Below are 11,137 nucleotides of genomic sequence, written 5' to 3'. Positions count from 1 at the left end.
TTTTTTTTTTTAGATGTACTTATGGGGCTAGCACTGTGGTGTAGCAGGTAAGGCCGCCGCCTGCAGTGCCGGCATCCCATATGAGCACTGGTTCAAGTCGCGGCTGCTCTGTTGTGGCCTGGGAAAGCAGTAGAAAATGGCCCAAGTCCTTGGGCTCCTGTACCCACATAGGAGACCTGGAAGAAGCTCCTGGCTCCTGCCTTGGATCAGCGCAGCTCTGGCTGTTGCAGCCACTTGGGGAGTTGAACTAGCAGACGGAAGACCTCTCTCTCTCTCTCTCTCAATTTGTCTCTCTCTGCTTCAGCCTCTCTGTAACTCTGCCTTTCAAATAAATAAATAATCTTTTTTTAAAAAGATATGTTTATTTGAGAGGAGTTACAGACAAAGAGAGAGACAGAGAGGTCTTCTATCTGCTTGTTCACTCTCCAAATGGGTGCAACCGCAGGAGCTGGGCCTCTCTGAATCCAGGAGCCAGGAGCTTCTTCTGGGTCTCTCACATGGGTGCAGGGGCCCAAGGACTTGGGCCATCTTCTACTGCTTTCTCAAGCCATTAACAGAGGGCTGGATCTGAAGAGGAGCAGCCGGGACTAGAAACAGCGCCCATATGGAATACCGGCACCTCAAGCAGAGGCTTAGCCTAATTCGCCACAGCGCTGGTCCCATTCCTGGAAGCTTTCACCTCACTGTGCAATATCTGCACAACTCAAGTCACAAACTACCCTAAATCAACAAAGTTAGAGACTGTTAATAACATTCTAATTTTGCTTCCTTTACACAATAATTTCCTCTGCTCATGTGCTGCCATCACAATACGGGCAAATAACACAGAGATGAAAAGACTCATAAGATACAGTTTGCAACAATTCATCTGCAGAAAAGTGAGAATCCAGCAAGAGAAGCATATTCTTTAGAAGGAAACAGCACATTTGAGGGCAACATCACATACCTTCAGTCATTTAATTGCACTAATAAGAGTGCAGAGCTTCAGCAAAGTTCAAGTATACTCATAAAGCCATAATTTCCAGATTCTTATGAAAGATACTCCACTAAGCTTCTTTCCACTGCAGGTGTGGAGTTGTTTTCCCCCAGAGTGGGAAAAATCTTATATGACCTGATTATCAGACAATTGCCCCACTCCTTAGCTATAGAAGTTTTGGAGTAGTAAGGAATTTCTATAGAAATATTTCCTTCCTGGAAAATCCTTTATCAGGTAACTTTTTGTCCGCTCCTCCTTGAGCTTTTGGTAAAGTTTCCTTCAGAGTAGGAACCATTTTAAACTTTCCCCAATGATTTGCCCAAGCACTGTAGCAAACTTCCAATATTTTATTATTTTGGTAATGTCGTAAGTCCATTCCCAGGACTAAAAATAATCTTACAAGTCATGTCCAGGAGGATATGGAGAAGTGTTAGTTTCATTTCACAGGTATGCCCTTTTCAAATTCTTATAATCTATAGTGGTGGAGAGGGGGAAGGGTGTTGGAAGGCCTCATTCATCTTTCTAAGCTTTCACTAATAGCACCCTCTAGTGTTTCCAGTTAAGATGTTCATCTAATCAGTATGTCTGCAGTTACACTGACAGCATATTGCTCTGTAACCACCGGGATTTATCCCATTTCTACTTTTAGCTTCTGACGAAATCATTTGCATTTTGTGTGCCTGTACCCGTGGAAGCCTTCTCTTCATTTTTGACTTGAATGCCTTAACACTAGAAGTATTTACTGATTAAATGTAAAAGTGCCTGTATAAACGAAGATAGTAAAAATGTTTAGAATTGAAAAGCACTTTTAACTTTTCAAAGCACTTGCATATACTTTATCCGTCTCCATGCCAGTATACATGCATGCTTGCTGCTGTAGAAAGATTTCTTTAGGGCTAAAAGAAAACCAAATTCTTAACCAAGTGTTTCTCTTTCAGCAGTCCCTATCCCTCTAGGATTTAAATCATCATTTAATTTTATGCAACATCTTTATTTCCTAAGTCTTAGAAAGTGATAACTTTTAACAGAATGTCAGTCAATGTGCTAAGCATTATAGGTGAATTATATTATTTATATTTCACTATAATATTTTGGGGTGGATTAGGTTATTATCTTATTATCTCCATTTTTAGAGAAAGAAACTGAAGGTTTTTGGGTAATTTTGTATAAAAATTATATGAGGCAAACCACATTTGTATTTTAAAAATTTCTAGCAGCCACATTCAAATATTAAAAATAAACAGATTAAATTAACAATATATTTTAACCAATTAGTCAAAATATTATTTCATCATGAAATTGATATAAGATATTAGCAGGATATTTTGTACACTTAAGTATATGTTTGTGTTGTATTATGTCTTCAACATAAGGTGTTTTACACTCACAACACATCTCAACTTGCAAAAGCCACATGCCATATGCTCACTAGACACATGTGGCTAGAGGTTATGTTATTGGACAGCACAGGTCTAGAGATTAATCTGTCTCTAGCCACACAGCAAGAAAGTGTCAGACCTGGGACTCCAAATTTGATCTAAAACTAAAGTCCATTTCTTAACCACTGGGCAATACTGCTTCCAATTAAATGCAATTATTGCTGATGACTTAATATTTAACTTGAAATATGCCAAGTATTTTACCCAGTCTTACTGTTTCATGTCCACACACCACCTACTTTTCCAATAGGAATGAAGATATATGGATTATATTTATGTGCAATTTACAGTGCAAGTTGTTTTCTGCAATAAAAATGGATGGAATTCGGTATGTAATAACTGTCATATGATAGATACAAGGAACTTGTGCTCATTCATCTGCATAACCTGTGCATTTTCTCTCTGCACAGAGAGTATATGGAAAGGCAAATCACAATCAGATGGCAGATTATTTGATAAGGGATGTTGCAATGTAAGGGCAATTGAAATAACAGAAAATCTGATGGATTTCATCAATCTCATATTAAGTGTACCTTTGTCAGAGAGATGAAAATATGCATGAATAAGTATTGTCAATATTCAATCTCTGAGTTTTCTTTTACAGGAACACCATGGCTGATCAATCCTTCTTCAGATTAACACTTTTTTTTAGTTTTAATCAATTCTTACAGGCCTGAGAAACATCCTTACAAGAGATCTTAAAATCTCTTATTTGATCCACTATTTACATATAATAACTTTATAGTTCAACTCTCAGGGACTAGGCATATTTCCATGCTTACAAGGTATATATATATATATATATATATATATATATATATATAATTACAATAATTTCCCTTTTACCATCAAAGCAGAACTCTGGTTCAGGTACCTAATTGGAAGGCAAAAAAAAAAGTGCAATAAATATCATAATTCTTTCATGTCATCTCCTCCAAGAAACGGAATCCCAATGTCCTTTTTACTTCATGGGGTTTTATTAATTATAAAATTTTTATGTAACCCACATTCTGAAAACTTGTAACCACACAATCTGAAGACCATATGCTGAGAAGCAGCAGAATGGTTTGTAAAGAATAGGGATTTGAATTTCCCAACTCTGCATTTTACAGCTATATAAACTAGGGCATTTTACCTAGTCTCTGTTTCCTCATTTTAAAAAAATAATAATACTTACCTCACAGAATGGTTTTGAGGATTATTAGGACAATTTATATAATGTAGATGGTGCATAAAAAGCAGTCAATAAGAGAAAAGTCCTTCTCTGTGTAGGCAGAGCAGAGTCCTCATCAGTCCTTTATCTAGAATGCCGAGAGTTTTTGCCAGGTGTCCTGGCTTTTGGTTATTCCATTGCTCATTGGTGCCACCATCAGACAGAACATAGGAGAACAGAAAATGGGGAAAGTGTTCATTATTTTCAGATGTGGATTTCTGTCAGTCTTTTCAACAAACTGAATTTCTCAGATGATTTTCTGGGTTACTTAGATCAACTACTGGAATCTCCTTGGTCTGTAAGTAATGTTTCTACTTCACAGAGATCATTTTTTATTGGACTATACACCTTAAAGTAAATGCTGAGCTCTTTTTATTGCAGAAAACTGTAGATTGACTATGAAGCAATCATGTAGCTGAACTTAGGAGTTACACACCCTGAATGGGACTCTAGAATCTGTTTCTCTTTAGCTCCACGGTCTTATGCAAGCTCTATGAGCTTCAGTTTGGGGAATCGCAAAATGGGGATAGTAATACAAACCTCCTAGGTTGGTCATGGTGATTATCTTTAAATTCTTCCTAACAGTCACCACAGGTCTCTCCCCCTATCTCAGGTTTAGATGGAAATTTTAAGAAATCAATTAATTGGTGTCAAATGTGGATGCTATAAATAATCCTTAGTGCTCTGAAAGGGTTTTCATGGTATGGCTCTGCCATACTGTCCTGGATCAATCGGTGGTTTTATTTTCATTGAGTTCCTGCCATCCCCTATGAGAGAGTCTCATCCAGCAGTGCAAAGCCTAAGAGTCAGAGCTGTAACCATTTGACAGCATCTCATTTCATCTCCCAGATATTTCTTAGCTCCTGAGAAGAGGACAATGAACGTGCTGGATACTATGAATGATGGAGGCAGAGTTACCGGAGGTAGAAAACACAAGTGTAAAGCATCTCCCCCAGACCTGAGCAAGCAAATACTTCCTCCTGTATTCTTTCCTGCAGGTCGCACTGGACTGCGGTGCTAATCTTTCTCCCAGTTGTGGCTTTAGGTGCTTAAAAATGCAAAAGAAAAAGAAAAGTAATGTGAGGAATATTTGAACCAAGGTTTTAACCTTTGAAAATAGTAGGAATTGGAAAGGAGACAGTTAAGAAGATGGAGAGGCACACACTGGAGAAGGAAGTCATAAAGATTTGCCCTTAAATAAAAAACTTTTCGTGAGAAAGCTGTTGAGAGAATCAACTCATAATAATTCGCACATTCTTTTCCTTCTTTATGTTCTATCCTTTCACGAATGCCATCTCCCTTTCAGTCAGGAGACAAAAAAATAAAAATGGATACTATGCTCTTGGCACTCGAAAACTGTCTACTTTTTCTCCTTTTATTTCAGCAAGGAGAGCCTCCCCCTTTCAGATACAAAGCAATGTACCAGTAAGGTAAGTTTCTCTACAGCTTAAGAACGGAAAGTGGACCACCCCTCACCTGCAAACGGCACGGCTTTATGGAGAAGTGAATGTAGAGAATTCACCTGGTTTATTCTCTGGCCTCTGGCTAAATTTAAGGACTTGCTCCTTGGAACAAGAATCAGAATAGATCAGCTGTGAAGGTTTTGATGCTGTTTGCTATTTATTTGTAATCCCAAGACAGGGACGGGGGAATGGGCCTCTGCTTCTTGGTACTCATGACACATCCGAGCCATAAACCAGCCACATCGCCCCAGTCGCTTCAGTGGTCTTGGGAGACCTGGCACCTTGATGCCCGCCCGGGCGTCGCCAACTAGGCAGCCAGAGCGCGCGGTAAGCACCAGCCTTGCAGCTTCCGGCTGGGTTCCTCCTTCTCTCGAATCCTCTCCTACTTTGCCAAAGCGCTGTCCACACCCGCGATGCTGCCCCCGTCCCCGGCAGCGATGCGCCTAGACCCCACAAAAGCAGCTCGCAGGCACCGACCTGCTTGAGCTCACTCTGACTTGCTTTCGGGGATAGTCAAAAGCTAGGATCTCTCCTTCACCCCCATTCACTCACCGCCCCCAGACGATCACTCGGGAAAGACAACCCAGGTCCCAGACCCGCTCACTGTTGAGTACGGTTTATGCCGACACAGCCTCTCAGCTCCAACTGCGGCTTTGCCCGGCTCCTTCCCCTACTTCCACTAGTCTGCCTTAAGTATCCTTTGTATGAGAAAATGGTGCTGCTGGATGCTTGTTCTTTAGCTGGATGGAGTCAGGGCAGCCAGCGGGATGGCGAGAGAAGCAAGCACGCTGAGTAAGAAAAAAAAAATCAAACTTCTGGAAGATAATGTAAATGAGTGAAACTTCAAGGGTGGCCTGCGAGAGCACTGAGCGTAGGACCTAGGGGAGCAAGGCATGCCCTCATTACTGCTCAGGAAAGCGGGCAGCCCGAAAGCCGCACGCTCTCCCCAGCAGCGGGTCCCGCACGCGAGCGTGCCGCCTGCACGCATTCTGCCGCCTTCTCTGGGCGGCGAGCAGTAACTTCCCAAGCTTACCTCCGTCTCGCCCCCGCCCTTCTCCCCCGGTTCTCCGTCAGCGGGGAGGAGCAGCCCCCGGAGCGGTGGGGGATGTGGGGTGCAGAGAGTGGGGACCAGAGGGGGGTACCCAGCAGTTGGTGCTGCGCCATCCCCTCCCAACAGGCAGCCCGGGCACTGGTTCACTTCTCCCCCCACCCCTCCTTCCACTCGCTCACCCCCCTTCCTTCCCCCTTCTCCCCCTCTCTCTAGTCCCTCCCCCTCGCCATTCAAAAGGGCTGGCTCGACACTGGCTCCTTGCAGTCGGCGAACTGTCAGGGCGGGAGGAGCTGTGAGCCAGAGCTGCACGCAGCGGCCCGCGCGGCAAAGCGGAAGGCGAGGCGAACAGAGTGCGCAGAGTGGCAGTGGCAGCGGCGAGCCAGGCGGCAGGCACAGGCAGCCCAGGCAGCCCGGGCGGCCCCGACAGCCTCACAAACAGCCTGCACGACACCAGCTGCTCCGCGGACTGCGAGCTGTGGCGGTAGAGCCCGCTACAGCAATCGCAGTCTCCGTGGAGCGGGCGGAAGCCTTTTTTCTCCTTTACGTTTCCCTCTTCATTCTACTCTAGAGGCTTCGTTCACTGAGTAAGTATCCCGTGCGGGTGCCAGAACAGACTGCGGCGGGGGAGGCATGAGTCCCGCACTCAGTGCGCGGAGGCTGCCTGCTGCCTGCGCCTGGGGTTTGGACTAGGACCACAGAGTGGCTTTAGACACGCTTCTAGCGTCCTCCCTTCCCCCTTCCCTTCCCCGGAGGGAAGGCAAGCAGCGAATCCCGGGGGTGAGCGCTAAGAGAATGTCTTTTTGGCACTGCCACCGCTCGGCTTGGTTACTTTGCGAAAACTCTCACTTTTGTCAGAAAAGTGTCCGCGCATGAATTTCCCCGACATTGGCTGTGCAAAAAGGTCTTTCCCTTGAACGCCTAACAACCGGCTTTGGCGAGGCTGAGCGCAACTCAAGACTGGGGCAAGGTGCTGAGGTAAAATCATGCCCCAGGCTCCCAGGCTCCCCTGGCGGAGGGGTCTGAGCACTGGGGCGAAGCCCAAAGCCCAGCATCCGCGTCGGACCTCAAGCGGCTGGGCCTCGCTGTGCCCGGTCTCTTGGAGGTGGTGGGGGTGGGAGGTTGTCGGCTTTGGATCCCCGCCAGGGTGGCTTGTACTCTTGGGGGTCCGACCTTGGCGCAGCGCAGGAGAGCGCGGCCCGCCACAGGGCGCGCAGGGTCCCCTGGGCTGTTCCTACTGGCACTCGTCTCCCCGCCCTTCCTTCCCGCCCTACTTACAGGGCTGTGTTCAGCCAGCACCTGCTGGATGTGGAGATGGTAGGTGTGGGAAGTGCTGCCTATCTTTTTTAAAAACAGGGCAACTTCATTTAATCGCGCAGACCAAAGACGGCATCCTTTTCTTATGAAAAAAAAAAAAAAAGACTTTTTCTAAGAGTGTAGCCAAACGTAAAAGGGTTCTTCTTGCTCTAAATAAATGACTGGTAATCCCTTAGCCAAAGCCCGCCCACTTATTCCATAAATATATGGCGTTTTCTAAGAGACCCGAAAAAAAAAAAAAACCAGTTCATTTCTCCACAAAGGAATTTTTTTATAAGATCATAGCCATAAAACTGAAAACTGCGCCTTTTCGAGAAGAGAGGCTTCTTAATGAGAGTGCTATGGGAAACGGTGACTTTTTGCAAGCCAGTGGCCGCAGATGGGTACGTTTCCTGAGACACTTTATCAGGGCACAGTGGCAGAACGCCCCGTGCTGGAGACCAGACTTGCTGAGAGCGCTGAGCCGCAAATCGCCGCCTCCTCCGCGCCAGGGTGCAGGGTGCTGTCGCTATCACAAGAGTGTGTTGCAGGAGCCACTTCCAAGCCTCTCCCAACAAAGACTTTTTAAAAGAGCCTCACACAATGTCCCTTTGCTTGCAGAATGATTCATTCCGAGCTCCGCTGCTTTGGCCGCCCTTGCGGCTTGGGGTGCAGGGCGCTGGGGTGCGCGTGTGGAGTGCGTGTGTGCGCGCGCGCCTGCGGGCGGGCCCTCGCCTCTCCGAGCAGGGTGCCCTTCCAAAATGTTGGCTCCGGAGCCGGGACTGGAAAGTTGCGCCACTGCGGCACACACCCACAAAGCAAAGATGGGAAGGAAAGAAGAGGGGCTGGGACAAAAGGAGGAGAATTAAATGGTAACTACAACAAGCCAAAACAGAAATCGCGTCCTTCCTCGCGTGGAAACATCCCGAGATGGGATCTAGACCTAGCCTTAGCGCTGTTTCCGTACACGGGAAAGTGTCGGAGTTAAGTGCTTGAAAATCCGGGTAGCCGGGGAAGGGGCAGAAAGGTGAGGAGGAGGCGATGGTGTTGGCGGGGCCGCGGCCGCGCTCTTAGCGCCGCAGCCAGGAAACAACCTGAGGAACGCGCGGAGCACAGTTCCGAACACTGGGCGCAACACCCAGAGGACGGCGGCGCCTTCTGACTTGGAGCGACTCATCTCTAGTTTCCCCATAGAAGTGCCACAGACGGGATTCCAAAGGGGGTGGGGGCGGGGCAGTACTTGCGGGCACCTTTGCAACTTGGTAAAAACTCAATGGAATTCCACTCTTAATCTTGTTTGAAGCCGACTCGCGCAGTCAGGGCAGGAAAACTCAGCCTCGAGGCTGTCCTGGTTTCTCTCTCTCCGTGTGTGCGGGCTGGGGGGCGTTGGAAAGCAAGTGGAAGTAATAGTGTATCCCCCTTTCTTGCCTTTGTCTGGTTCATCGTAGGCAGCGCGGATGTAGTGCGGGTGGTGGTGACGAAAGACTGGAGAGATGGACGCGCAAAGGTCTAAAGATACCTTTCTCCCTCTGCTAAATTAAGAACTGCCGCACGCAGCTCCGGCAAGCTGAGGCTCCCCCCGCCGCCGCTGCCGGCGCACTACGCTTGCCAGGCGGCGAGCGAGCGCCTCCGCCAGCGAGGCCCGAGAACCGTGTTCTCCAGTCGCCTTCGCACGGGCAGCCCCTCCTTGTGGCAATGATGTCAGCTGCAGAACGGCTCGGCGGGCTGCGAGAGGGGTCCGGGCCGGGAGCGCGAACGGCCCTGCCCCGCGCGCTCCCTGTGCGCAGCCGCCCTCGCTTCCCTTCGGCCCTTCCAGCGCTCCCGCTCAGGGCCCCCTCCTTGCGTCTCCTTGGCTCCCCAAAGGCGCTCGGAGAAGCCGGAGGCTTGAAGATGATGGGGCGCGGGGTGGCAGTGCGGGTCCGGCCGAGGTCGGTTTTGAACCCCGAGGTCAAACACAGATTTGAGGTCTTGCCTTTTGCTCCTTCCCCCCCCCCCCCGCTGCCTTCTTTTCAGTTTGCACCTTCTCTATTCACAGTGAATTTACTTACTTATTGCTTTTTAGAGGGCAAGTTCTCAGATGCCGTAGTAACAGTTACCAGTGTTAAATTTCCGCTCTTTTTTCCCCGCCCCCCCCCCTCCCGCCGGGCGGTAAGGAAGAAGGACGCGAGGACCAGCGTAACGTGCCCGTGGCTGTCTCTTTGCCTTGCACAGAGCAAGCTCTCTAGAAGGCGGACAGGGTTGTCTTCCCAGATTTGTGGGGCGGTGGGGGAGGGGTGCAGCCTCAGGCCAAGGCGCGGGGCGGGGGTCGTGGGGAGAGTCCCATTAACTGCTAGGGACTGGAAATTGGAAGTTGCCCAGAGAAAAGCTCCAGCCGTGCCTGCTGCAGGGTAGAGGCCACCGTGCTCTTTATTATAAGGCTGCGCAGTCACTTCTAGAGGCCGGAGCGCCAAATTGGGAAGATTCCGGAATAGGTTTTTGCAAGAAGGAAGCCTGCTGCGACTTCCCTTCTGAGCTTGCTCTTCTTGTTTTAAGGACCAGCCACCTGCTTTCCCGAATTTGAGGCTAATCCGTTTCCCCTGATTGCGGCCAATTCTTTCTTTAGTTCTGGGAGAAGGGCAGCAGCGTGCAGTTGGCGAAGGTTGCACAGGGCAAGAGGGAGGGGACGGAGATAGGGCGTATGGAGGCATCTGGAGCCTGGAGGAGCTGAGTTACCTTCCAAAGGAAATGACATTCAAGGGGGATTGCAACAAACTGCTTACCTCCTGTATTTTGGCTTGGAGGCAGGTGGGAGATGTGGGGGGAAGGGAACTAGAGCAAAGAATTCAGGTGGTAAATGTAGCCCCCCTTCTTTTTCTTTTTACCTTTGATGGAAAGCTTCCCACACATGATATATCGCTGGCAGCAAGCTAAAAGTTACTGTGCATTTGAAATAGAGGAATGGGGAGGAAACTCAGAGCAAGCATCAAAACACATTCATTTTCTAGAGCTCAATCATTTGCTAAGGATTGAAAGGAGCGCCCCTCCTTTTATCACCTGAATGCTAGTGTGATGGGCGCTCAAATAGTGCTGGGTTTTAGAGGCTGGAAGCCCTGGCAGAAGGGATTGCAGGTTTCACATGGTTCCTGATCTTGATATTCAAAAGTTTATGTTTTTTGCAAGATAGAAATTCGCGATAGAGGGCTTACAGACCGCTGGTGGCAGGAAGAAATCTGGTAAGGGATTTCGAAAGCAGAAAAATACTCCTTTTCTCAGTGCAAGCAGTCCACAGCAGCCTTCAGCCAGGATTTATAAGATTCTTGGGGGAGCAGCAAGGGAAGGTACACCCACAAGGACACTTTATAGAAACCACTGGTTCTGCGCTACGTTGAGGAAATATGTATGGCTGCCACGTTTCCTATTAGTGGGAAAGGAAATTATTCAGAGAATGAATATTTCAAAGCTAATTCTCTCCAATAATCTTGCTTTGCATACTTTAAAGGTGGTGTCATCTTTTTTTATTTATTCACTAAAGGATCCACAAACATTAATTAGTCACCCACTGTGCCAGACAATGTGTTAGGCTTCATGAATACAAAAGAGAACATGAAAACTGTGACGTGAGCCTGTTTGAGCTGGGAGACTCTTATAAAGCTAGGATACAATGGTGATAAATGCTCTAACTGAGCATAATGGAGGGAGGAATTAATTTTTGCGAAGTGGTTG

The 11,137-nt window shown here is 47.6% G+C and overlaps 1 protein-coding gene across 6 annotated transcripts in view; it reads left to right on the top strand.

Moving 5' to 3' along the window:
• The first annotated feature begins 6,359 nt into the window (after nt 1-6,359).
• Nucleotides 6,360-11,137, top strand: part of PCDH11X (protocadherin 11 X-linked) — a 754,441-nt gene continuing 749,663 nt past the window's right edge. For 4 of the 6 annotated variants that reach the window (XM_051827412.2, XM_051827411.2, XM_051827410.2 and 1 more), the window contains exon 1: nt 6,361-6,726. The gene's annotated coding sequence lies outside the window, so the exon portion shown is untranslated. Of the gene's footprint in view, nt 6,727-11,137 lie in introns of all 6 variants that reach the window. The other 2 variants (XM_070066783.1, XM_002720154.4) reach the window with 2 other exon arrangements.

The sequence above is a fragment of the Oryctolagus cuniculus genome, chromosome X (genome assembly GCF_964237555.1).
Source record: "Oryctolagus cuniculus chromosome X, mOryCun1.1, whole genome shotgun sequence".
In the NCBI taxonomy this organism is placed as follows: Eukaryota; Metazoa; Chordata; class Mammalia; order Lagomorpha; family Leporidae; genus Oryctolagus; species Oryctolagus cuniculus.
This window is presented reverse-complemented; position numbering and strand designations above follow the sequence as displayed.